The sequence below is a fragment of the Hyla sarda genome, chromosome 9 (assembly GCF_029499605.1).
Source record: "Hyla sarda isolate aHylSar1 chromosome 9, aHylSar1.hap1, whole genome shotgun sequence".
Taxonomy (NCBI): Eukaryota; Metazoa; Chordata; class Amphibia; order Anura; family Hylidae; genus Hyla; species Hyla sarda.
In genome coordinates this window covers 14,358,939-14,386,058 of record NC_079197.1, presented here as the reverse complement: position 1 = coordinate 14,386,058, position 27,120 = coordinate 14,358,939, and the positions used below count along the sequence as shown (strand labels likewise).

The window sequence follows — 27,120 nt, the reverse complement described above, 5'->3', positions numbered from 1 at the left end:
GCGAAGGTGGCAAATTCTAAGCGAATATTTAATTGAGTTGTACGACATGTAATGGTGTTAATGGTTAGTAGAAGATAATTCTTAGGTTACAAGAACAGTCAATGCAAACATTTTAACTTGTGGACTTAAATTAGTACTGCGTGATGCCAAATTTTCCCTGTGCGCTATAGGAAAACTGAAAACTTACTGCTAGGTTTCCCCACAGATTACAGATGATTGATGGAGGTCTCAGAAAATGGACACTTTGTGATCAGCTTATAATCTGTTGTCAGTAGTCCATAAAGTCCTTTAAATAAATAGGGGGAACACTTGTTGTCTGGTGTAGCCATCCACATTAGGGCGTAGCCACTCTCATAAACATTAGTGAAAAGTTGGGACTGAACGACAAATGTGTATGAAGACTTCCTGACTCTCCCCGTCATACGTAGTTTGGGGGAGAGAAGGTTTGAGTATGTTGGATTTTACCTCCCCCACCATTTTTCTTTTGAAGAGATACACTGCCACCCCCAGAGATATGTATGGGGTGAATCGGAGAGAAAGTTGTCAGCTACATATACTAATGAAGGTGTATGGGCACATCACTACTACTACTACTACTACTACTACTAAGTATGAAGTACATATTAACATGTTTCCATGACCTTATCAATGTTAAAACATAAAATGCGGTTACACAAGTTCAACCTTGTAATTCTACATAAAAAGCAAAGACTTCAAGTCTGCAATTAATGAAATTTACAGTTCTTTATTAAATTTTTTTTTTTTTTAAAAGCCAAAAACATACTGGTACAAAAAAAAAAAACTAGTTATACACGAAGCAGACTACAAATCCTCCTAAGTACGTTTACCATAAATATATTGTGTACTTAACACGGAAAAACAAAATTATGGCTTTTTTTACTGAAAATGTCTTAACATTCTAAAGGAACAGCTCAGTGGAATTGGCACCTTACCCATTTATGTCAAATCCCTGATGTTTACTCAGCAATTCATCAGTAGACCTCCAGTAGCAGCTTTTGGCAGAGCTTATATCCCAAAATCACACTGAAAATAATATGGTTTTAGATAAACTTACAAAGATGTATTTACGGCGCTGAAAACTGCTGAGCGTGAATTACAGTGGGATGGATGTAATAATTCATATGTACATCCAATCGTGTAAGATCCCCTAATGGATCGCAAGCCTGTGGTGCTATAAAACCATATTGAGCCCAATGGAAACATTTTCTGATGCATCATTATCAAGGACACACAGAAAAACATGCTTTTGGACATCAGCATGCTTTGTTCATCTTTAGCAAGCTAAAATTGAGTTACACTATAGATCGCGGCTACAGCAAATAGGAAGCCTACTTAGATATCAGCCTCATACAACGATTTTCATCTCTGAAAAAGGAAAATGGTCTTCTTATTGAAATCAACTGGACTTGAAGACACCTTCTGAATAAAGACACACTGGTCCTGTACATACAGTTTAAGGGTAGAAAAAGCTGTGTATACTATTCAGCTAAACTAGTATGGGCGCCATAACACCTCTCATATGCCACTATTGAAAAAATAATAATAATAACTAAATATACATATATATACTGCAACCCTTGTAATTAGGACACACAAAAAATAGGCATTTCTATGTATGTACCAATTAAGTTTGTATTCTTTTTGAAAGTTTAAGAAATTTGGGTTAAAAAAAAGGCTAAAAAAAGCTCTGTTGTCAATATGGCTCCTTTTAAACTGTCCCATTCATGAATTCCTATTGGTGCCTGGCATTTAACCCTTCCCCTGATATCGTTGTCATTAATCTGGACCACTTTGATGTCTTTGATATGAGGTTGTCCTGGTTGCACTTGTGTTGCTGTTGGCCTAGGGCCTTTTATATCCCACACAAGTGAAAGAAACTGATCTTCTAGAGGAGGATTCACAGAGTAATTACTGATGCTGGGGAGAGGCTTTGATCTACAGAAATCTCTTTGCTACAAATGAAGATATAAATTTAGTGACTGCTAAGCGCAGCCACTGAGGATTTCACAATCCACTGGACTGCCAATAAATACCTCAAGAGAGGCACAATGCAAGAAGGGAAGCCATTCCTTGTATTGTGTTTTTTTCAAGAGAGTCACAGTTTTTAAAAGGGTAAAGGGCTGTACCTTGTGTTCCTAGAGAGAAAGGATATACATACCATAGAGACAGAACATGTGGCTGCTACAGCCTTGGATAAAAGGGTCTCCCGGTTGGAGCTATTGCCTTTGCAAAAAACTAGTTTAGACACCTGTTTTAACAGTATTGATGAAAAAAAAAGCATATAGGAAGTGGAAGACAAGATATATAAACACTGCAAAAATTCACAGTATAGGGAACAGAACAGCAGTCAAGAAATATATGATCATTATCTACAGGATACACTTCCAAACCCTCACCACCTACCACCCCTCTCCCCCTAACACCCAAAATCACTAAAATAGAAATCAAGACAGCGATATAGGTGAATTTCCAGCCAACTGTTCTTACATGTACCAATTCGTAAGAAGCTGCATCTTTTGGAAAAAAAAGCAGGATGTAAAATTAGCCCAAGGGTCATGAAGTGTGAAGAAAATAAATACCAAGCTCTCCTCATCTCTCAGTATTCCTACAGCTGCGTCAAAGGCATCTTAAAAGAGTCAGCTAGTATCCTGATCTGCACCAACAAGGGACAAGCACCCTGCCTGAAGCAGACAGATTTCTGTCTTGGATAATATTGTTAAAGGGGTACTCCAGTGGAATACAATTTTTTTAAATCAACTGGTGCCAGAAAGTTAAACAGATTTGTAAATTATTTCAATTAAAAAATCTTAATCCTTTTAGTATTGATCAGCTGCTGTATGCTCCAGAGGAAGTTGTGTAGTTCTTTTCAGTCTGACCACAGCGCTCCCTACTGTCACCTCTGTCTGTGTTCAGACTGGAAAGAACTACACAACTTCCTCTGGAGCATACAGCAGCTGATAAGTACTGGAAGGATTAAGATTTTTAAATAGAAGTAATTTACAAATCTGTTTAACTTTTTGGTACCAGTTGATTAAAAAAAAAAAATAATAATTCCACCGTCGTACCCCTTTAAAAGGTTGCATCCAACAGATGGCACTCAAGAGAAAATTTTCTGCTTTCTGGAGAATAGTAATTTGTAGACTTTTAGAAATGGTTCCAGAAAATGTGCCCAATCGATACCAACGCCTCTTAACCACAAATCCTTCTGGATCTTTAAGTTCGCCACGTTATTCCAACAAGGATTAAAGAGTATCTCTCATCAAAAAATGTTTTGATATATTATAGTTTAATGTATAGAGAATAACTTTCCAATTGCATGTTATTAAAAAATATGCTTCTTTCTATTTAATTTTCCACTTTGAAGAAATTACCACTAGGGGTCTCCCTACCAGTCCTGGCAGCAAGCATTTCAGACTCATGCCGGAGTCCTAAACACTCAGAGCTGCCAGTCTGCTTTGTTCACAAAGGAGAACACTCAGAGCTGCCAGCCTGCTTTGTTCACAGCCTGTTTGGCTGTGAACAAAGAATTCTGGCAGCTCTGAGTGTTTAGGACTCCAGCATGAGTTTGAAATGCTTGCTGCCAGGACTGGTAGGGAGACCCCTAGTGGTCATTTTTTCAAAGTGGAAAATTAAATAGAAAGAAGCATATTTTTTAATAACATGCAATTGGAAAGTTATTCTGCATACATTAATCTATAATATATCAAAAGTTTTTTTTGATAAGAGGTACCCTTTAATGAAACTACGGTATAGAAAAGGTTCATTAACACTATTTTATTATTTTTTCTTTTTTCAATAATAATTTTTATAAGTAATATTTTCCATTAGCTTTTATTTCCTTCTTCTTCTCTCCTTGTTTCTTTCTTTTACATTTCTCTATTTTCTTCCTACATATTTCTTTTCGATCACTCACTTTATTTAATTATACATATTTTATATAATTTTTCCCTTTATATTGTCCTCCTTTTCTGTGTTTTCCTTAGTCTTTGTGGGCTAGATATAGCACAGATCATGTCCTTTTAGTGTGCTTTTACAATGTTTTTATTATGTATATAACTTATGTAATCTAATTGTTATGTATCTATATGCTACTGCAGTACATATATATTTATTTGTTTATATATGCCATTTGCTAAACAATTCTGTGATACAGAGCTTTTTGCATGTAACTGCATTGGATACGAAGGGGTTAACCCCGACAGAATATAGTTTTTACCATGTAATTGTATTGGATACGAAGGGTTAATCCCGGAGTATATAAACTTCCCCATTCTCTGTATTACCATGCTTGAGAAAGCTGCGCTTGTGCATCGAAAGGCATTGCATTCTGTGAAGTAAATTCTCCTGCACCTTACCCGATTGTCTCCTTGGTCCGGTCAGCGCTGTATTGATCCTGCGGTTTGCTCCGTGTGAAGCCGCCTTTTTGTACTATAAGATCCCAGGCTGGAAGCTGCAGACAAGACCCTGCATTCTCTTTTTAAGTGCACATCATTGTTGTGTATGACGGTACACAACTATACAGGGTAAGCGATATTTTGCAATTGATTACCCTCACCTGTCCTCCGGTGTTACGCTATGGAGCACTCTTCTCTCCTGTTCCAGTTTCATCTTTGTTCTCTCTAATCAACATAGGCCACTGCTAATACAGCTTTTCTAAAGAACTATATCCCATAGACTCTCAGATTTTGTATTTCTTACCAATTATAATAACAAAGATTCTTCCTAACATTATCAATCATTTTTGTTTCTGTTTCTGCTGACAATTCGTTGTACTGTGACCCACAGCATAGATATTCTACTAGGAGATCTTTACTTTTCGAGATCTTCATGCATTTTCTTGTTGTCGGTTCTCAAGGATTTACAACACCAGATGCTAAAACTCTGCACATGGCTGAAAATGTTCCTGAATGTGTTCATCACAACAACAGACACAAACATCGGTGAAGTCAGTTGTATAACCTCTGGACCTGGTTAGCTGTGACTCATTCGGAGAATTTTATAGGGTAGTCCAAAACGCATTTAAGTTTCAGTCCATGATGGCATCTCTCACACGTGATCCTAACTGGTGGTCACTGGCCAAGTCTCTTGGCCAGTGACCACCCTTCTTCTACACATTTTGGCAGTGACTATACGGGGGCAGGTTGACTGCGCTACACTCTCACATTAGTACATCACAGCAGCTTGGAAATAGTTACTGTGTGTCTGAACATTTTATGTCCAATGTTAGATTTATGAGTTTATACCACAAAAATGTTCTATCAGCAGAAGAAATAACAGGATCCACATCACGTGTATCTGTTTGGTCCAAAAGCATGTCTCTGAGATAAAGTGTCCACTGTCCATAAATAATCCTGGATAATAATCGTCAACTTGTCAAACAAAGTAAGTATACAGTATAAATAGACAATTATGTGCACATGAATCCATGGCAGATAGGTTTTTATATATTGAATTGATTTTATTTCAAACCGCTCAAATTGTGACGTTAAAGACCTTTGGCGTCCTAAAACAACTTTAGCTGCCATCATCCACGTGAAGCCACCGCCCCTCAGAATCATGTGTTTTTTAACCCATCTTACCCTTTGCTATGTTAGTTTTGGCACCCGATTAGCAACTAAACTCATAAATTACCACCAACATAAAGAAAGGATGCATACAATGTAAACCAAATGATAAGGTCCTGTGGTGCTTAAAATCACTTAATTAAATAACCTATTAACCTTAAAGGAAATGTCCGGTATGGACTATTCCCATTCCATCCTGCCCGGGCTGCAAAAAAAGAGAAAACAAACTTTCACTTACCTTCCTACGTTCCCCCGGAGGTCCGCAACAGCTGATCGGTCGGCCGGCTGTCTACTTCCTACTTCACTTAGCCCAGGATGTCCAGGCAAAGGGAAGGAGGAAGAAGACAGCCTGGCCGACCGATCAGCTGTTGCGGACCTCCGGGGGAACGTAGGAAGGTAAGTGAAAGTTTGTTTTCTCTTTTTTTGCAGCCCGGGCAGGATGGAATGGGAATAGTCCATACCGGACATCTCCTTTTAAGACCACTCAAAAACGGACCATATATAAAAATAGGTAATCTTTATTCTGAAAATAATACAAAAATTAAGTTAAAAGCAAGAGGCATAGACACAGAAAAATGTGGGGCCTAGGGAAAGGAGGGGTACAGAATCAAATATGATAATGGATATGTAGCACTAATAAGTCATGGCCAGCTATGCAAAACATAAATATTAATACAGTAGTCCCACACAGATTTACCGTATTTATCGGCGTATAACACTCACTTTTTAGGCTAAAATTTTTAGCCTAAAGTCTGTGTGCGTGTTATACGCCGATACACCCCCAGGAAAGGCAGGGGGAGAGAGGCCGTCGCTGCCCGCTTCTCTCCCCCTGCCTTTCCTGGGGTCTAGAGCGCTGCTGTCGGCCCTTCTCACCCCCTGGTTAACCAGGGGGAGAGAAGCGGCGCCGACAGCCAGGGGGAGAGAAGGGGCAGCGGCACCCATTGCCGGCGCCGCTGCCCCGTTGCCTCCCCCCATCCCCGGTGGCATAATTACCTGAGTCGGGTCCGCGCTGCTCCAGGCCTCCGGCGTGCGTCCCCGGCGTCGTTGCTATGCGCTGAACGGCGCGGCGCATGACGTCAGTGCGCCGCGCCGTGCATAGCAACGACGCTGGGGACGCACAACGGAGGCCTGGAGCAGCGTGGACCCGACTCAGGAAATTATGCCACCGGGGATGGGGGGAGGCAACGGGGCAGCGGCGCCGGCAATGGGTGCCGCTGCCCCTTCTCTCCCCCTGGCTGTCGGCGCCGCTTCTCTCCTCCTGGCTATCGGCGCCGGCACCGATAGTCAGGGGGACAGAACGGGCAGCGGCGCCGATAACCAGGGGGTGAAAAGGGCCGACAGCAGCGCTCTAGACCCCAGGAAAGGCAGGGGGAGAGAAGCGGGCAGCAACGGCCTCTCTCCCCCTGCCTTTCCTGGGGGTATATCGGGTATACACGCGCACACACGCACCCTCATTTTACCATGGATATTTGGGTAAAAAACTTTTTTTACCCAAATATCCTTGGTAAAATGAGGGTGCGTGTTATAGGCCGGTGCGTGGTATACCCCGATAAATACGGTATATGGCAGGACTAGATAGAATCTAGAAGAGTAATCGTGCAAAAAAAAATGCAAGGGAAGTACATAGGAATTGTCTCCTAAACCAGTGCCAAGCACAATGAGAGATAGCAAATAGCTGGGAACCAGAAAAAGCGGTCCAAGACCGGCTAGTAAACAGATCTACAGAGACCCCTTGTTCCCCTGTCACCCACTACACCTTCGATGCATTTCACCCTGGGGGCTTTGTGAAGTATAGCTGGCCATGACTTCTTATTAGTGTTACACAGCCATTATCATATTTGATTCTGTACCCCTCCTTTCGCTAGTCCCCACCTTTTTCTGTGCCCATGCCTCTTGCTTTTAACTTATTTTTTGTATTACAGTGGTCCCTCAACATGCTATGATAATCCGTTCCAAACGGACCATCGTTTGTTGAAACCATCGTATTTTGAGGGATCCGTGCAATGTAAAGTATAGGACAGTGGTCTACAACCTGCGGACCTCCAGATGTTGCAAAACTACAACACCCAGCATGCCGGGACAGCCAACGGCTGTCTGGGCATGCTGGATGTTGTAGTTTTGCAACATCTGGAGGTCCGCAGGTTGTAGACCACTGTTAGAGAAAGTTGTACTCACCTGTCCCCGCCGCTCTGGACCGTCACCGCTGCCCGGGATGTCGACGTCCATCGCTGTCGCTGTGTCCCCGACGCTCCGGCAAGGCCTCTGCTTCCCCGGCAACCGCGCTCTCAGTCGCCATCACGTCGCTACGCACGCCACTCCTATTAGATGATGGGACGGCGTGCACAGCGACGTGATGACGTCGGTGGAGAGCACCGACGATGCAGAGGATCCTGAAGAGGATGCGCCGGAGCCCCGAGGACAGGTGAGTGACCATCACCGGAGCTTACGGGGCACCGTAAACGGCTATAACCGGTGGCAGCTGAAGCAGTCAACACTGCCTGATAGCCGTTTATGCAATGGACCCGACATAAAAAAGCATTGTATGTTGATGCTGCCTCTGAGAGGCCATCGCATGTTGAAATTATTGTATGTCGGGGATATCGTATGTCGAGGGGTCACTGTATTTTCATAATAAAGATTACCTATTTTTATAAATGGCCCCTTTTTGAGTGGTCTTTAAGGTAATTTAAACTCATAAATTGTCAACTGGGTGAGAGCTTCACACAAGTTGAGAACAAACCAATAGTGACCATCCCCTTAACAGTTCTCAAAGGGGATGGTGTTTAGTTATATGTCCTACTGAAAGCTTTGGTTCTCAATAGCTCCTTTTTAAGGAGAATGTAGACTTTTTGCAAGCACTTTTTTTTTTTTTTTTTTTATAACTTTATGCATTCATAATAAAAATTTGGAAACTTTACCAATTTATTAATTAATAAATAGTCTTTTCTGTGTACACAGCTCCCGGCAGATCTACATGTTCCATGGTAACAGACCAAAAAACAAATTCATGGTGCTGTTTGATCCAGGGGTTACACCTTTTTTTGTTCTTGTAACCAATAAATTATACAGGCCGGTATCCTCAAATCTGTGGCTAACCAGCTGTAGCAAAGCTACAATTCCCATCATGCCATGACTGCCGAATGGCACTAAGAGAACGGTACTTTAGTAATAGCTAGAGGTATATAGAATTTTCAATTTGGCAAGCTTATCAGTGTTACAGTATTGGGGGGGGGGTTGACCATTTCTAGGTTTCCCCCCTCCATAAGTTGAAAACAAGTTGAAAACAACTAAACTAATGATAAAGGGGTTACCACCGCGAATCGTGATGCAGAATGTCAGCACTTAATACTCCCGGGTAACATAATAGGACCATAAGGTTAAGCAGTTACTTACAAACAGAGAGTAAAGACTGAATCGATATGTTAGTCTTGGCTCTGACAGGAGCCTTCTTATTACCTAATATTCTGCACAGATTAGTATTAAACATCACTGATCTCTGCCAAACTCTTGACACGTGCTTGTAGAAGCCATTAATACTGCTCCGGCGAGTTGCTGCTTTTCTGCTAAATTACACAACAAATAAGAGCACATATCTCTAATGCTATCAAACAGGTGTTAACAGAAGTCAAACATCTGATGTCAGGCAGCTGGGGCCTGTGCTGGCAATGAATCCTTCACACCGCGCATTTCATGAGCTCCTGGATTATACGTCATCATTATTCACAGAAAAGGCTACACAGGAGCAATTCATCTCCACACGATGCAAGGCAAAGCCCGGGATTCTGAGGAACATTTAATTGCTCGGTTTGCTTAGCGATTATCGGAATTAATTACGTTTTCATTGCGTTTACGCAAGTGCTGAAAGACATGGCGGAGGAGGGGGGGAGGGTGAATAAGGGATTATTTTAGGGGATCAGTAAACTTTAAATGACATTAAGGCTTTAGATACTTCACACCATGATATATATGAAGTATATAAACCTGCAGTTATAGCTGTCAAAGATTAGTAAATATACCTATTAGTAAATGGGCTACTCTGCTTAAAAAAAAGAAAAAAAATACTACTGCAGTAAATATGTCATCATAGATTATAGAACATACAAGGCCATACTGTACAATACTCAAGCACATATTCACTTAGTCATTACTTTCCTACAATGCAGTCACAGTTGAAGTGAATATTCCCATTTATACTATTCCTGTATCACTCCAGTGGTTGCAAAACTACAACTCCCATCATGCCCGGACAGCCTTTAGCTCTTATGGCATCATAAGAAACGCTGCCCCAATGGTGGTGTTAATGTTTTGTAACCACTGGAAAGCGAAAGGTTGGGGAACACAGCCCTCATGACTGGAGTTGTAGTAACAACCACTGGGGAGCCAAAGATTGGGGAATACTAAACTAATGATTGGGTTCTAGTTTTGCAACCACTGAAGAGCTGCATTTTGGGTAACCAGGCCCTAAGTTAATAGTATTTTCAAGCCTGATGCTTGCTAGGCATGGTTCGAGTAAGTTTTGGCATTTGCCTATGAAATGGCACCACCTTTACCCATGTGAAGACAAACATAAAATGGTAGCTGGGAAAAGAGGGAAATTGCACCCACACAATTTCCAAACTGGATATGGGGAAGTACAGAGATAGATTCAATAACTTCCAAAAGTTATGTAAGTTACATCACTATGTGCATAATTTATGTTCTGTAATTTCACAGTTAGCCCAACAAACAGGAGTCACAGGGTGTAAGATCTGACCATCATGGAGGCCAGCATAACATTTGTGAATCATTGTTTCTGGCGAGGCCAATCCAACGTTTCAGAAGAGTTTTTATTCAGGTCTTAGTGAACATCAAAATGGAAGTATGGAGGTACACCATGAAGTTCTGTCAAACATAGTCTGTTACATTAGCCATTCCTTTAACATGTCCAACAGCATGAACAATAGCATTAAAGGGGTACTCCGATGGGAAAAGTTTTTTTTTTTAAATGAACTGGTGCCAGAAAGTTAAACCGATTTTTAAATTACTTCTATTTAAAAATCTTAACCCTTTCAGTACTTATTAGCAGCTGTATGCTACAGAGGAAATTCTTTTTTTTTTTTTGTCTTGTCCACAGTGCTCTCTGTTGACACCTCTGTCCGTGTCAGGAACTTTCCAGAGTAGCATAGGTTTGCTATGGGGATTGTCTCTTGCTCTGGACAGTTCCTAATATAGGCATCAGGTATCAGCAGAGAGCACTGTGGACAGAAAAAAAAGAAAATAATTTTCCTCCGTAGCATACAGCTGCTAATATGTACTGGAAGGGTAAATATTTTGTAATAGAAGTAATTTACAAATCTGTTTAACTTTCTGGCACCAGTTGATCTAAAAAAAAAAAAAAAAAGTTTTCCACCGGAGTACCCCTTAAATAATAATCTTAATGCATGTAATACAGGCTGATACGGCTGTGACGGCCTTTACATTTGTACCATCCTTTTTGAATCACCCTGAATACACAGAAAACTCCTTTGTGTTTATTTACCCATTGCTTTTATCTGTTAATATAATATAGCACATCATTTGCAAGCACTTAGTTTCCGCTGAGATGACGATTAGCCAGCTGCCTGCCAGGCAATGTCTGCTTCCCAAATAAACTATTCTGGATAGAAGAACAACTTGCACATCCAGACACCATATAGCTCTTTGGGTCCCTGGTTGGTAATTACCAATTTCTCCTTTCAATGTTAATAAATGTTGCACAGACCAAGATTTTCTATATTCATGAGTCCTGAGACTTCAAGGAAGATTGGAAACAAACACTAATAGAAGCTTATTTGCTGGGAATGTATCCGCTATGATAAGAAGAGGCTCAGATCTCCGTCAATAAGCCTTATCTTACTGTGAGAGAACACAAAACTCAACAAGCACTCATATGGCCGGAAATGAGGGACGGCTGAATGGCAATGTCTTTCCAACTATGCATAGAGGTTTGTCTAATAAGCTGCTACTACATCTATTAATACTACTTTACGTCTAAAGTCAATGGAAATGTTTGGCAGCCATACCACCTACTGTTATATTCGATGTTCATTTCAGCATAGAATCTAGGCAGAAATCAATGTAAAATCTGACACACGTGCATATGTATAGACTCCAGCTCTGGTTTTGACTTGGCATCCAAATGTTGAACCATCTGCAATCTCCTGTATGGGGCCTGGCACTCGCCACTCAACTTACCATTTGGCCCCAGCCGTCACTCCTGCTCGTCCCCGAAGGAATAGGCCAAGTTGGTCTGTGGACTGGTGAGTAATCAGGCCCCATAAAAGACATTGCAGGGCTTTCAACGGTTGGACCCCCATGATCAGACACTTATTTTTTAATATTTGCTAAACTTGTTAATCAGTAAAAATAGAAATTTGCTACTGGTTGGTTTTGAAGCTTAAAAGCTACAGTCAATAACACATTTTTGGGTCCAATACTGTCTGCCCAAAGGCACGGCCTAACCCTCCCCTGAATTAACTAAATCTTAAACCCTATATAAAGCTATAAAATACAGTATTGAAGGAAAAATATAATCTCCATCCAAAGAATTCCATTAACCATTTCCACTTTTTAAGACCTTATACCAGATCATTTTTTTTTATAGAAGAATAGAAACCTTAATTTCAGGACAAGAAGAAGGAGATTGTGAATGGTCTGAAGCAGCAAACGGAAAAGAAAACAACAAAGCGAGTGAGGAATTCTCAGCTGAAACCCCCACAAAGGAGCATTTCCTCACTCATCAGCAGAACTGCCACTGAAACTCTGGCCGGAGCACAAAGAAACAAAACGGCTGCCAACATTTCTGCGAAATTAAGAGAGATAAATTGGGGTAAAATAATATATGTTAAAGAGTGTGATGGATATAATGACACCATGTCAGGATGTTTCATAAGAAAATTGTATGTTTGGATAAGGCTTCAATTGATGGGGAAAGTCATACTGAACAACGAGGGTCCCAATGTATTATGGACCCAATGAAAGAAACCAAAGTAGATATGAACTTCAGGACAAATCACCATAGAAAAAACACATTTTACATTTGTTTTGTGGCCCATAATCTTTTCCATTAATGGATTAAATTCCATGATGTTAGGAGAATATTATTTTCTTCTTATAGTTGTCTTTATGTTCCTTTAGCCCACCAGGGCTATCACCTGCGGAAGAAACCAATGCTAAAGTCAGCTATAAGGCCCTGTTCACACTATGGAAATTTTTAGCAGACTCCGCTTGCAGCAGCTTCCCATTGATTTCAATAGTATTTCACATTTTGAAAGTTCCATAGCAGAACTTTCGCAGAAGAATTGGATTCCGGCAGAAGACTGAACATTTTTATTCTTCCGTAGGATAGCGGCACGGATCCACTGATGAAAGTCAGCAAGGAAACTTCTCACTGAATTCCTTCAGTGTGAACAGACTCAAAGGCCATGTTCACATGGCGGAAATTTTGCAGAATGTCTGCGAGAAAACACTTACGGACACTCTTCTAAGACCACTCAGAAATGTGCCGTCTCCAAAGACCCCAATGAATTTCCAAGCGGCTTCCGCTGAATGAACTGACATGTCAATAATTTTGGTGGCGACCAGAATTAGGATTTCCGTGGCAGATGTTTCTGCCGCAGAAATTCGTGCATGGTGCAGCAGAATCCCATTGAAAACAGTGAGACGCTGCTGAAATGGAATTTCCAAACTAAATTTTTCCACCAGATTCCACACAGAAATGAACATGGCCTAACACTGCATATGTATCTAATGGTGAAGATTTTTGTTGTATGAATTCTGGAGGTTACTGGTCCTAACTGAAGATCAAGCTGTGTATGGAGTCTTAGGTAATGTTTACACTTGGGAATGTCCACACAGAAAATCTCCGTGCAGACATTCCCCTGACAGCGGAGTGCTGGCAGAACATGCCAGTGCTAGGACCGCTCAGAAATGCGCCGTCTCATAGAGGGCGATGCATTTTCATGTGGAGTCTGAAGAACATTTAAACGGTTTCTGTGGAAACCGGATTTTGAATTTCCACGCCAGATGTTTCCGGCGTGGAAATTCTGCTATGTGAACAATGCAGCATAATCAATGGGACTCTGCTGCTGTGAAATCTCCATGTGGAATTTGGCACGAAAATTCCATCGTAAGAACATAGCCTTACACACAGCTGTTGCAGTGTCCCTGGCTTGCTTCAGTGTCCCTGCACAAAAGGCTGCTCCCTTGCAACATTTTACTAGTCTGATACAATTAAGCTACCTGAGCAGAACCAGCACTGAGGTCCATCAAGTAAAGCTTTCCAATAAATGTGCACTAGACAGATTTGTTGCAGATATTTAGTGCAGAATTTTAAACAAAGATCGGCAGAAGATTACAATTCCAACAAAGTAGATGTGATTAAAATTTTTTTTTTACAAAGATTATCCTGACCTGTGGTGCACATTTTATAATATTTGTTATGGAATTGTTGAAATCAAGAGGGAAGGTAAAATCTGCATTAAAAATTCATACTAAATCTGTAGCATTTCTGCACGATAACCACATTTTATGCAGACTTTCCTACATATTAGCTCAGTGTTTCCCAACACGTTTGCCTGTCCGGGCATGCTGGAAGTTGTAATTTTGCAACAGCTGGAGGTACCCTGGTTGGGAAACGCTGTGTTAGAGAAATCTTTACTAATAAACTTTTATAAGAACTGTGCTATCATATGACGTGTCTTGCACTGATTACTGGAACTTGTAGAAACTCATCCAAGAGAGCCCAAAAACAATGACATTATCTCGATGGACTGTGTGCATAAAAATAACACTACACACAACACTGTGTATATCTAGGAGAACACCAAGCTGCATTAGCTGCAGACAACATCAGTCTACGATCCCTAAGAGAACACAAAATGTATAAATTGGTATAGAAAGTTGTGTCATCGTGACTGATCCTTTACAATTTGGGTAGAGATTATGAGTAAGGCTACTTTCACACTATGATAGAGGCTCCGTTACAAAAGGATGTTAAAGGCTTTTTTTTTTTTACTTTGACTGATATTAACGTCCGTTATTGTAACGGAGCCTAATGGCAATCATAATGGGCACAGAGGATCCCATTCACTTGAATGGGATTCCTCTAACATCCGTCATGACTCCCAATATTCTGCCAGAAGATAGCAGCAGAAAAAGACATTGCTAGCACAAATTTTTCTCCCGCTATCTTCTAACGGCCGTCACACTGCCGGGCACAAACGGCAGTGTGAAAAGAGCCTAAGTTTCGATCAGCTCAAGCTTCACGTAGAAATGATGCAGAAGATCCAAGTAAAATATAAAGAAATAATTAGATAATTAAGTGCAACGTCAACTGCTATATGTAATACTAGGAATCTTAAAGGGATACTCTGTGGAAAACTTTTTTTTTTTTTTATCAACTGGTGCCAGAAAGTTAAACAGATTTGTAAATTACTTTTATTAAAAAATGTTAATCCTTCCAGTACTTATTAGCTGCTGAATACTACAGAGGAAATTCTTTTCTTTTTGGAACACAGAGCTCTCTGCTGACATCATGACCACAGTGCTCTCTGCTGACACCTCTGTCCATTTTAAGAACTGTCCAGAGTAGGAGAAAATCCCCATAGAAAACATATGCTGCTCTGGACAGTTCCTAAAATGGACAGAGATGTCAGCAGAGAGCACTGTGTTCCAAAAATAAAAGAATTTCCTCTGTAGTATTCAGCAGCTAATAAGTACTGGAAGGATTAAGATTTTTTAATAGAAGTAATTTAAAAATCTGTTTAAAGGGTACTCAGCCCCTAGACATCTTATCCCCTATCCAAAGGATAGGGGATAAGATGTCAGATCGCCGGGGTCCCGCTGCTGGGGACCCCGGGGATCGCTGCTGCAGCCCCCTGCTATCATTACTGCGCAGAGCGAGATCGCTCTGCACGCAATGACGGGCAATACAGGGGCCGGAGCATCTTACGTCACGGCTCCGCCCCTTGTGACGTCACGCCCGCCCCCGTCAATACAAGTCTATGGGAAGGGGGCGTGGCGGTCATCACGCCCCCTGCCATAGACTTGCATTAAGGGGACGGGCCGTGATGTCATGAGGGGCGGAGCCATGACGTTACGCTGCTCCGGCCCCTGTATCGCCCGTCATTACGCACAGAGCGAACTCGCTCTGCGCAGTAATGATGGCGGGGTGCCGCAGCGGCGATCCCCGGGGTCCCCAGCAGCAGGACCGTGGCGATCTGACATCTTATCCTCTATCCTTTGGATAGGGGATAAGATGCCAGGGGCAGAGTACCCCTTTAACTTTCTGGCACCAGTTTTTAAAGTACCCCTTTAAATGATCACCCTTTATGTAACTTGAGGCAGTACACACTGAAATGTGTAACCAATTGTTTCGAAGATTTTTTGTGTTATGGATTCGTGGGTGTTGGAAGTTCCACTTTCTCTACTATATTAGCAGAAAATTCAGAGTGTATTCACTGAATGCAAAAAAATAAATAAATAAATAAAACGACTAAATAAAAAAAATAGGAAGATATCTGGGATTGAATCCCTGACATCTCAAGTCATCACAACGACTTTCTTCTTATCGGTCAAGTTTGCCCAGTTGCGTCTTCAGGGACTGTGTATTTTTCACCCCGCAGGTCGACATTTGTGTTGCAGGCAAAGGCTGCCAGGGGAAGGGAGGTGGAGCTCCGGCATGCCAAATTAGTTTTCAGTAAGAGAACCATGACATCACCATTTTAAGGTTGTGATTCAGCCGCCCTCCCATGTTTGTGGTCAGAAGGAGAAGGGGGGGGCTATGTGCTTGTGTCTCCTGCTGGCGTATCTCTCACTTTTGTGGGAGTGGAGGAAAACTACTGTCCAACCATAGACCTTGCTGCTTTTTTTTTACATGCTGGGTACAACTTTTTTTTTCTTCTTCTTTTCTCTTTTACTCTTTCCAGATCATGTAATTTCAGCACAAAAGAGCCGAGGAGCTCAGGTTCAAATAAGGCTGTCAGAAACTTACAGAGAGAGAGAGGGAAAAAAAAAAGAAAGAAAAGATGGGCTCTGGATCCAGGGATGAGATTCGGCATAGCTTGTTCCAAGGCAGCAGGTAAAGTCCTGCCCTGCTAGAAAGCGAGGACATGCAAGTACAATAAAACAGACTCCAACCGTAGCAACAAACAAACACAGCATTAACGCAAATAAACTACGGAATTCATTTTGCATATTAATATCTATAAAACTTTTAAACTGGAGAATCTTTGGGAGAGGAAAAAGTTTACTGGAAGAACTGACCACATTCTTAGAAGACATCACCGAGGAAGATCTGTGATCAGGAAAGAAGGCAGCCTGTGAGCCTGGAAAGGTATGCAAAAAAAAACGTCCCGGCAATGGTGTTGGGAACACTCATCTGGTATTGTGGCATCTGGTCATGTGATTTTACAGTGTGTTATCTGTTCTTCTATATAGGACTGCAGGTAAACTTGCTGCAACCTAATTTATGATGCTCTTGCAGCAACTACCCAACCCAGTGTTTCCCAACCAGGGTGCTTCCAGCTGTTGCAAAACTACAACTCCCAGCATGCCCGGACAGCCTTTGGCTGTCCGGGCATGCTGGGAGTTGTAGTTTTGCAACAGCTGGAGGCACCCTGGTTGGGAAACCCTGACCCAACCAAAGGGATAGAAGACAAATTCAGATGTGTTTACTTTATGTTATATTTTTAAATGCTGTAACAAAAAAAACTTTAAACAAACAATATAAAGTTATTATGTTGCAGGAAAGGGACAATGTATGTAAACTGCTGCAGATAAAACGTTTTTAGAAGGGTTAAATGATGTGTCCGGAGAGCGGAATCATGTTTAATCCCCTAAAGTCCCTTGCTTTACATCCTATGCTTTCACCGGCCTCTAAATGGTCCATAGGTAACTATACTATAGAAGCATTGGATGCTGCCATCCCCATAGCAACTGGACGAAGCGTTCAGCTTATCAGGGCGAGATCTCTTATATGGTTGGGTATTTTAACCTCTGTGTCCCCCCCCCTTTTATATATATATATATATATATATATATATATATATATATATATATATAGGGAAACACAAAAGTCTATCATTTTAGTGGAGACCCCATGACTTATAATAATAGACAGTGTAGCTCTACTGTGCCAGTGTGGATACATTGTATCAGGACGGAAGACAAGTAGCCACATTCATTACATTCTGGCTGGCAAAGATTGTGGCATTTGTGCTGATATAGCAATATCTGTGTGAAGAAGAAGGTGGGGGGGGGGGGGGTATTTAACCATTCAATACACAATTGTATCTGTTACAAAAAGATCTATAGTCTTCTCTGTCTTCCTTCCTGTACATCGCTCCAGCTATGTATTGCTACTGCATTGCCGGATTGTGCAATTCTGCAATAAGCAAATAAGTGCAAATAAAAAGTATAGCAATGCTCTGCATAAACAATAGCTACCATGCTGCAAAAGCTGCAAAAAGAATAAAAAAATAACTAAATAATAAATATAATATATAAATATTGCAAGGTGCAGGTGATGACTGGCCTGGGTGCAACCAGGGTGCATCCAGCTGTTGCAAAACTACAACTCCCAGCATGCCCTGACAGCTGTTGTGCAACATCTGGAGCACCACAGTTTGCAGACCACTGGATGCACCCCACCAGGGTGCATCCAGCTGTTGCAAAACTACAACTCCCAGCATGCCCTGACAGCTTTTGTGCAACATCTGGAGCACCACAGTTTGCAGACCACTGGAAAAAAGAATGATATAGAGCAGTGTTTCCCAACCAGGGTGCCTTCAGCTGTTGCAAAACTAGAACTCCCAGCCTGCCCGGACAGCCTTTGGCTAGAGGCACCCTAGTCGGGACTTTTGGTTTCAGGCCATGCTGGTTAACATCCCAGATTGTAAACTCTGCGGAGGCATCTGGTGCAATAACCTGTTCTCTATGGAGCTCCCTAATGTGCGATACACCTGCCATATACTGGTTTCCAGTCTATAAAAAGAACCCAAAAAAACCTGATGCACTCTATTCTTTTAGCCTGTCTCTTGAACTGTGCAGCCTGCAATTTCCTCAATGTCCAAGTCCTTATCTTGATGTGACCTCTGGGTGTCTCGGGACTGCAGGGGTCCCGGAAAATAGGGATTTAACGGATGGATCAAGTTTCTGGTCATCTGTCATTTGTCTGACACTCAATATTCCGTTCTACAACCCGGGGATCAGTGAACTAGCAGAGAAAAGTTTAACTTTGTTGAGATAAAGGCTTACAGAGTGTTCATTGTGACTCATTTAGATGGAACAGATAGGGGCTCCGGGCAGCTGCCTCGGGACATCAGATCCTCTCCTGTATTATGCTATGGGCAGCGAGCTCATAGGAGAACAACTACTTAGCAATGATGGTAGTCAGGGCAATACAGAGAAGTCACTCAACCATGTATCCATCCTGGAAAATAGTGTGGTTACCATGTGACATCTCATTGCTATGGTCTATAGCAGTGGTCTCCAAACGGTGGCCCTCCAGATGATGCAAAATTACAACTCCCAGCATGCCCAGACAGCCAGCGGCTATGCGGGCATGTTGGGAATTGTAGTTCTGCAACAGCTTAAGGCACCCTGGTTGGGAAACACTGCTATAGTCTATTACAGTGATCCCCTATAGCAGCGGTCTTCAAACTGTGGCCCTCCACCTGTTGCAAGACTACAACTCACAGTATGTCTGGACAGCTGTTGCTTGTCTTGGCATGCTGGGAGTTGTAGTTTTGCAACAGTTGGAGAGCCACAAGTTGGACAACCATGTGATAGGGTGACAACCAAGATGGCAACCATCCAAGCTGACTTGTCAATGGCTGTCTGGGCATGCTGGGAGTTGTATTTTTGCAACATCTGGAGGGCAACAGCTTGGAGACCACTGGTCTGTAACAGTAATCCCCAACCAGTGGCTTCTTCAGCTGTTGAAAACTACAACTCCCAAGGTAGAACTGGTAGTACAAAGTGTCATGAACCGCATTGTATACGACACAAAGAGTTGGCTTTTTAGATTCTAAGATACTCAGGGCATGATGGGAGTTGTAGTTCTGCAAAAGCTGGATAGCCACAGGTTGGGAAACACAGCATAAGACTATAGTAAAAAGAGTTTCCATATTAGACTTGAGCCCAAAGGGGTAAGGTTTCTCCCATACAGCCAACCTGCTGCAAAACTACAACTCCCAGCATGCCCATACAGCCAGCCTGTTGAAAAACTACAACTCCCAGCATGCCCATACAGCAAACCTGTTGGAAAACTGCAACTCCCAGCATAGCCGGACAGCCAACTTGTTGCAAAACTACAACTCCCAGCAGGTCCAGACAGCTGTTTGCAACAGCTAGAGGTCCACAGTTTGGAGACAACTGCATTAGCATATAAGCTGAGGGCAATAAAGTATTTTGTGTTGGGTTTAGAAGTGCAATGAGCTGATGTAACCAACAGAGACAGAATTGTTCTTTGTTTGTCTATATAGAACAGAATGATGCCACATTGCAGTCCAGGATGATCTGACAGGTTATATACAGCATGTCCCGAGTTCAGAAGTGTTATATACGGCCTCCTCACCCCTATTCTGCAGAGCTTGCAATCCAAGATGAAGGTTTAAATAGCAGCCGCTGGGTTGGTAACTCCTGGAGAGCCAGGCAGCTGAACAAACCATACAAGGGTCCCGTCCCCCCCAAGTCCTCACCGAGTGAAAAGTTCAGAGCAGCGAAGCTTTGACATTGTACAAAGTTCTGTGTGTGTGCCGGTCACATTCAGTGAAAATAACAAGTCATTCTAGATTCTGCTATCTACTATAAATATACAGGATAACAAGCCTGTACAGAGAACCGTATTATCTCTGTATATTTGCATTATGGCATACGGTCAAAATGAAGCATTTAGTACAGACTGCAAAGTAAGAAACTGACGCATTCCAAACCTATGAAATACTAATACTGAGAACAATATCCTATGGAATGGGGGTACCTTCATATTGTCCATCAATGGGTTTTTTTCTGAAATGGACCTTTTCTTGCCACTAGGGGCACTATTACGATCTGACTAGTTACTGGCTGGAAAACCTCAAACAATGAACTGACCTAAGGCCCTATTACACTAGGCAATTATTGGGAAAACAGGCTGTCATTATGTAAGATGACAGGATCAGCTGACATGAGAGTAAACGTTCATTGGCTGAATGGGTCGTTTTTACCTTGTGAGGCCGACGAGTGATGGCAGGTAAGGGCCATACAATTGAACCTACGTATGTGTATAAACACATAGAACTATTCGGCTCATCTAGTCTGCCCGATATTCTGAATACTAGCCTCTGGTCCTAGGAAGGATAAACTTATGCTTATCCCTATATAGTGTAAAGATTAGCCTTATGTCTATCCCTATCTTATATGAAGGATAGCCTTATGTCTATCGATATGTTATATGAAGGATAGCCTTATACCTATTCCTATCTTATATGAAGGATAGCCTTATGCCTATCCCTATCTTATATGGAAGGATAGCCTTATACCTATCCCTATCATATATGGAAGGATAGCCATATGTCTATCCCTATCGTATATGAAGGATAGCCTAATGTATATCAATATCTTATATGAAAGATAACCTAATGCCTATCCCTATCTTATATGAAGGATAGCCTTATTCCTATCTCTATCTTATATGAAGGATAGCATTATGTCTATCCCTATCTTATATGAAGGATAGCTGTATGTCTATCCCTATCTTATATGAACGATAGCCTTATACCTATCCCTATCTTATATGAAGAATAGCCTTATACCTATTCCTATCTTATATGAAGGATAGCCTTATACCCATCCCTATCTTATATGAAGGATAGCCTTATACCCATCCCTATCTTATATGAAGGACAGCCTTATACCTATCCCTATCTTATATGTAGGATAGCCAGGGCCGGTTTTAGGCTTAGTGTGGCCCTGGGCAAAATCAAAAGAGGGGCCCCAAAATCGTAATAGTGCACTAACCAGATTTGCACATTTTTGGTCACTTCAAATACCATAAAAAATATTTAAAAAGCAATTGAAAAGCCCCATCAAAACAAAAATGGTACCGATAAAAACTACAAATCACAGCCCTCATACATCCCCATATACAGAAAAATAAAAGAGTTATAGGGATCGGAATAGTACAATTTTATATTTTTGTATAATTTCCCCACATTAGGTTGGCAGCATAGTTCCCCCACATTAAGTAGGCAGTATAGTTCCCCCACATTAGGTTGGCAGTATAGTTCCCCCCACATTAGGTGGGCAGTATAGTTCCCCTCACATTAGGTTGGCAGTATAGGTCCCCCCACATTAGGTTGGCAGTATAGTTCCCCCCACATTAGGTTGGCAGTATAGTGCCTTATTGCTATCCCTATCTTATATGAAGGAGAATCTTATATCTATTATTATCTTATATGAAGGATAACCTTATGCCTATCCCTATCTTATATGAAGAATAGCCTTATGTTTATCCCTATCTTATATGAAGGATAGCCTTATACCTATCTCTATCTTATATGAAGGATAGCCTTATGCCTATCCCTATCTTAGATGAAGAATAGCCTTGTGCCTATCCCTTTCTTATAAGAAGGATAGCCTTATGCCTATCCCTATCTTATATGAAGAATAGCCTTATGTTTATACCTATCTTATATGAAGAATAACCTTACGCCTATCCCATGCATGCTTCTGCAGGAAGGCTATTCCATGCATTTACTAATCGTCCCCACATTGCTTAACTCTTGTAATAGACAACATTAAAGGGGTACTCCGGTGAAAAACTTTTTTTTATTTATTTATTTTTTTAATCAACTGGTGCCAAAAAATTAAACAGATTTGTAAATTACTTCTATTAAAACATCTAAATCCTTCCTGTACTTATTAGCTGCTGAATACTACAGTGGAAATTCTTTTCCATTTGAAAAACAGAGCTCTCTGCTGACATCTCTGTCCATTTTAGGAACTGTCCAGAACAGCATGTGTTTGCTATGGGGATTTCCTTTTACTCTGGACAGTTCCTAAAATGGACAGAGATGTCAGCAGAGAGCACTGTGCTCATGATGTCAGCAGACAGCTCTGTGTTTAAAACGGAAAAGAATTTCCACTGTAGTATTCAGCAGCTAATAAGTATTGGAAGGATTAAGATTTTTTTAATAGAAGTAATTTACAAATCTGTTTAACTTTCTGGCACTAGTTGATTTAAAGAAAAAAAAGTTTTTCACCGGAGTACCACTTTAATCTTTGAGAATGGTGCATCTTTACAGTGAGGCCAAAGGCTGTCCGGGCATGCTGGGAGTTGTAGTTTTGCAAAAGCTGGAGGCACACTGATTTAGAAACACTACATGTTCATGTACCACCAGCATTTCTATCCATCCTGAAGTACAAAAATCCAACACCAGGTAAGCGGTGCTGAGCTTAGGAAAAGCTCTCCTGCCAGATCCATACGTAATACTTCTTCATCCCTCACCGACTCTGTACCTTTGAGAATCTACAGACAATGGCTGAGAACAAAGCCCATATTAAGTCTCAACGTTCCGTAATTTATAGCTCTTTAATTCGTTCCAGACCATAACCGCAATGAGAAATTGTGCTCCGAGGTATATGCAGTCTATGTCTTCTTACTGAGCTGTATATCACACAGATACATGATGGCATATATAACTCACAGATTTACCACAAACCTATGAGTCACTAAGCATACAGAGGAGATGATGCCAGGTAACACATGCCTGCCATACTGCTCACTCCTGGATATTATCAACACTGCAAGAAGCTGAACATCTTTAATATAGAATGTAGTCTTCCATGGGAATCCAACCGTTTTCAGCCCCTATAACAACATCTTGCATTAGTAAATGTGGGAAGCTCCTTTCTCTATTGTTCTATCATTAAGGCGTCCTACGCATGGAAAAGCCACGTGCATAGAGCCTTACAGCAGCACACAGAGTCTCTGCAGTTCTGTCTTATGGAGCCATAGATGCTTCATTGTGCCGCCCCTATGATGACTCTGCAAGACGCCATATTCTCGGCAAAATGAAATGATTTAAAGAACGATGATCTTGTATAAAGGCACAGCATGACCTATAGAATCCATACAACATGCATCCGTAATACAGTCATGTACATGAGAGACAAAAAGTTAGCTATCTGCCATTTTGCAGATAACGTCATCGGTCCATTGTCATGACTACTAACTCTAAAACAGCACCTGCAGTATGCTTGTTTATAATAAAAGTCCAGAGTGAATTAACAACTGCGCTATAGAACTCCCTAACATGTTTCACAGTAACAGCTGCATCATCAGGGATAGTGATAGGGACGCCACCATACACATCTGATGATCGGCCAGTCCTGCTTAAACAGGGAGGTTCAGCCAACACTTATCTAATGTGTAGCTTTATAACATTGTTGGCCTATCCAATGGCATAAATCTTAGTGTGGGGTCTGATTCCTGGAACATCCGCAAATCGGTTCTCATGTAGCTTACTTTTACTCGTCACTGCATTGCCATAATATCGGTGGTGAAGCAAAGTATTGCAACATTGTCCCAATCACATTAACACTGCAGTACCTTGCATCGCTGCTACTAATAGGAAAATGATGCAGGACGAGCAGTGATTAAAAAAAAAAAGAAAAAAAAAAAGAAGCTTCAGCACTTGCATGAACACAAGCTGGCTGGGGTCGGACCCCTGCCATCAATTTTGGAAAGCTGGATAACCCCCTGTATCTGTTGCTTTAAAAAAACATTATTTTTTAATTATGTTTTCATTAAATTTTAACAAACAAATTACAAACATGGAGCATCATGTGTGCCTGGAACACAGGCCAACATGAACATAGGTGTCCTTACAAACACACAAACAAACATTGGACCATTCCTGACTAAAGGCCTCAAGCCTACATTTTGTTGGGTCGCGGGTCTGACAGAACACTAGTATGTGCTGAAAGAAACTGGCAGCTGAGCAGTTCTCTCCTTGCTCTCTTTGTGCAGGCAACCAAGAAAACCCATAGACTTTCATTGTAACTTTGTCTAGGTCACGTGGCACAGCGTGCGCTCTTCTCCCGGCTCATGCTACTGATTGGTCTGGGTCTAAACACTCAGACTCCGAACCAATTAAAACTTTTGACATTTCAAAAGCTTTTGTAAATGACAGCGACACTTTAAAGGACAAGTCTCATTGTCCAACAGTACAGAAAAACGTTCGGCAACATTCAGCTCTCCCATAAAGATATATGTAGGGGGGGTGCAGGCCCGGCTTCAGACGGGGGTCGTGGCGCACCACTCTGTGGGAGAGCTGGGGCTTCGTACAGATGATCGTGGGGGGCTGGAGTGCTGTGAAAAACTTATCCCCTATCCTTCTGTGCTGTCCGGCATGAGACTACTTCTTTAAGATCTAGGTGAGAACATGGTTGCATGGTGCTGTCATACAGATTTCCAGGAAAGGCAAATTTGTGGCAATACAAAAATGGGGGATGGCAGGTAGCATAGCTTGGCCCGTGGATCACTCAGGAGTAAAGCTAGGTAACCACCCTCTGTGAAAATAGCTATAACTTCCCCTAGAACTAGTGAATAGGTAAACACAGTTTGACATATACAGAAAATTCTGAGACATATCTGTTCCAGAGACCATAGCCCCCTGGGAATTTCTTTCCTCGGAGTCGCCATTCTGTAGGGAACTATAACCACATTCGCCCATTGCTGAATTCATGTTTGACCTTCGCTAAGAACAGGAAGAATCATCTTTGGAAATACCACAGGGTATTGCATTTGTTGTTCTTGAGACTTGTTCCGTGTAATGTTGTTTGCATGTACGATGCCAGAAAACCCAATCCAAACATAAGACGAAATTTGTAGAAGCTACATCCAGAAAAAGACAACACAGCTTTACAAAAGTTTTCTTTGGAAACAACCTTTCAATCTATTTTAAGTAGAGGGTCTTGGAAGGGAAGAAGCAACATGTACACAGCTTGTCAAACAGAGCCACAGATTGAGAATGTTGTAATAACAGGATAAATGGAATCTAAGACTCTGTTCACATTGCTGGCTTTTTTTTAAAGTTTCATTATATGTACAGATGTACAGTAACATTTTAATGTCAGATTTAGGTTGCTTTTGACAAGCCAAGATAGGTACCTTGTAAACACTTCCAACCTGGTCCTAAGTCAAAGGGATTCTATAGAACCATTAGGCCATGTTCATGCAGTGAAAAAAATGGACAGACATTTCGCAAATAGCGGGCACTGGCAGAAAATGCACAAGCTCCATTTTTGAACAAAAATATTTATTATTTTGTTTCGTAAAGTGGGAATTTTTTTACAGCTTTTTTTTCTCTTTTATTGCGCAAAGATGGGACTTGCGGAAAAATCCCCCCCCCCCCCCCCCCCCCACACACACACACATTTGCCAACTATATAGACGAGTGTTTCCCAACCAGGGTGCCTCCAGTTGTTGCAAAACTAGAACTGCCAACATGGCCGGACAGCTGGAAGTTGTAGTTTTGCTACTGTTGGAGGCCCCCTGGTTGGGAAACACTGATACAGCCAATGGTTACAGAATACCAATTCTCATGCATTATTTTTGCATTAACCAATACATTTCTGTCAACAGTAGGGGGAGCTTCTGAGCTTGCTGCACACTGTTCCTAATACAACAGCTTCCTCTAGTGGTGGCAGCATTTTCTCTTTAAGCTTTATGGCTACACACCTAATTTAGAGATCTGTACAAGAAAAACAGAGATGAGAATATTGGACCTAGAATTAGGCAGACATTCCCTGCAGCATTACAGAACATGCTGCTGCTATGTAGACAGCATATAATGAACACAAAATATAAATTTATATGGTACAATATAGTTGAACACAATGGAAATATGTGATCATATCTGGCACGGCATCTCATATGCATCCTATGTTCTCCCTATATAAAAGATTTTGGGCAAAGAGACCTGTAAGTCACAGCCAGCAGGAATGCTTTATGTTACTAGCCGGGAGAGTATTAAAAGTGTTATAGATCTTAATGTCATTAATGTAGTTGGGACGCTGCAATGCAAAGGAAATTGAAAGCTTTTTGTTGTTTTAGGGAAAGAAGCCCTAGTAGAGATTGTAATATATGCTTATTGGTTGTCTTTTTTTTAAAGGGGGGGGGGGGGGGGGGGGAGGGGGGCACTATAGAAGCTATGACTGGCCCTGGAGCTGCCCAATTTCTGTTAATGTCCCAAGATCTAAAGCCTTTAAGTGTTGGCCGCCCCTGTCCTATAGTCCAGGAGTGACAGCATCATCTCCACCTTTGGCAGATCTTGCTCCAAAACATGACCGTTACTCTACGAACATTTTCTATCACCTCATTAATGGGTGGAGAGTTGGAACCTTCCTTCGATAACGTCACTAATCCCCAACATATATAAGGCTTCTCCTTAACAGCAACTGCGTGCTCAGCACTATACCAGATTACAACTTAGAACAGAAAGGGAGTCGGGGGTAGTTAAAAGTCAGC

The 27,120-nt window shown here is 41.6% G+C and overlaps 2 protein-coding genes across 8 annotated transcripts in view; one reads left to right on the top strand and one right to left on the bottom strand.

Annotated features, from left to right (window-relative positions):
* Positions 1-27,120, bottom strand: part of RALGPS1 (Ral GEF with PH domain and SH3 binding motif 1) — a 409,196-nt gene that overhangs the window by 178,882 nt on the left and 203,194 nt on the right. The window lies entirely within an intron of this gene.
* ANGPTL2 (angiopoietin like 2) overlaps positions 16,345-27,120 on the top strand; it is a 34,486-nt gene continuing 23,710 nt past the window's right edge. Inside the window, exon 1 of the mRNA XM_056538123.1 lies at positions 16,345-16,938. The gene's annotated coding sequence lies outside the window, so the exon portion shown is untranslated. The remainder of the gene's footprint in view (positions 16,939-27,120) is intronic.